The sequence below is a fragment of the Eumetopias jubatus genome, unplaced genomic scaffold (assembly GCF_037043125.1).
Source record: "Eumetopias jubatus isolate StellerSeaLion01/CBP00866 unplaced genomic scaffold, mEumJub1_p1.0 scaffold_1, whole genome shotgun sequence".
Lineage (NCBI taxonomy): Eukaryota > Metazoa > Chordata > Mammalia > Carnivora > Otariidae > Eumetopias > Eumetopias jubatus.
This window is the reverse complement of record NW_028274807.1, coordinates 8957718-8959702: the sequence shown is the minus strand read 5'-3', so window position 1 is coordinate 8959702 and position 1985 is coordinate 8957718.

Sequence of the window (1985 nt, the reverse complement as noted above, 5' to 3'; positions counted from 1 at the left end):
AATCTGAAAGCTTTTCCTCTAAGATCAGGAACAAGACAAGGTTGCCTGCTCTTGCCACTTGTATTCGATAGAGTATTGGAAATCCTAGCCAAAGCAATTAGGCAAGAAAAAGAAATAAAAGGCATCCAAATTGGAAAGGAAAAAGTAAAACTCACTATTTGCAGATGACATAATACTGTATATAGAAAACCGTAAAGACTCTACCAAAAAACTACTAGAACTAATAAATGACTTCAGTAAAATCAGAGGACACAAAATTAGCATGCAGAAGTTGGCTGCATTTCTGTACACTAATAACGAGCTATCAGAAAGAGAATTTAAGATAACAGTCCCTTTTACAATTGCATGAAAAAGAATAAAATACCTAGGGGCGCCTGGGTGGCTCAGTCGTTGGGCGTCTGCCTTCGGCTCGGGTTGTGGTTCCAGGGTTGTGGGATCGAGCCCCGCATCGGGCTCCCTGCTCTGCGGGAGGCCTGCTTCTCCCTCTCCCACTCCCCCTGCTTGTGTTCCCTCTCTCGCTGTGTCTCTCTTTGTCAAATAAATAAAATCTTTAGAAAAAAAAAGAATAAAATACCCAGGAATAAATATAACCAAGGAGGTGAAAGACTTGTACTCTGAAAATGATAAGATACTAATGAAAGAAATTAAAAATGATACAAATAAATGGAAAGTATACTGTGCTTATAGATCAGAAGGATTGATATTATTAATATTAATATCCATACTATCCAAAGCAATCTACAGATTCAATGCAATCCCCATCAAAATACCAATGGCATTTTTCACAGAAGTAGAACAGAGAATCCTATAATTTGTATGGAACCTTAAAAGACCCTGAATAGCCAAAACAATCTTGAGAAGGAAGAAAGAAGCTGGAGCTGTTATGCTCCCTGACTTCAAACTATACAATAAAGCTATAGTAATCAAAACAGTATGGTGCTGGCACAAAAACAGACACATAGATTAATGGAATAGAATAGTGAGCCCAGAAAAAAAAACTTTGCATATACGCTCAGTTTATGACAAAGGAAGCAAGAATATACGATTAGAAAAAGACAATTTCTACAATAAATGGTGTTGGGAAAAAATGGACCACTATCTTACACTATATACAAAAATAAATGGAAAATCAATTAAAGACTTACATAAACCCATAAAACTTCTAGAAAGAAACACAGGGAGTAAGCTCTTTGATGTCAATCTCAGCAACATTTTTTCAGACCAGTCTCCTCAGGCAAGGGAAACAAAAAAACAAACAAATGGAATTACATCCAAGGAAACCACCAACAAAATGAAAAGGCAACCTACTGAATGGGAGAAGATATTTGCAAATCATACATCCAATAAGGGATTAATATCCAAAATATATAATGAATTTACCCAACTTAATGCTAAAAAAGATTTAAAAATGGGCAGACAGTTTTGAATAGACATTTCCCCCCCAAGAATACATACAGATGGCCAACAGGCACATAAAAAGATAATCATCATTAATTATTAGGCAAACGCAAATCAAAGGGAGCCATAGCCAAAATGAGATATCACCTCATACCTGTCAGACTGGCTATTATCAAAAAGACAAAAAATAAGTGTTGGAGAATGTGGAGAAAAGGGGACCCTCATACACTTAAACTGTTGGTGGGAATGTAAATTGGTGCAGCCACTATGGAAAACAGTATGGAGGTTCCTCAAAAAATTAAAAATAGGATTACCATATGACCCAGCAATTCCACTTCTGGGTGTTTATCCAAAGAAAATGAAAACACCAATTTGAAAAGATATATACACTGCTATGTTTTTTGCAGCATTATTTATAATAGCCAAGATATGGAAGAAACCTAAGTGTCTGTTAATGGATGAATGAATAAAGAAGATGTGGTATATACATACACAATGGAATATACTCAGCCAAAAAGAAGAATGAAACCTTTTGCATTTTGACACAGGAATGGACCTAGAGGGTGTTATGCTAAGTGAAGTAAGTC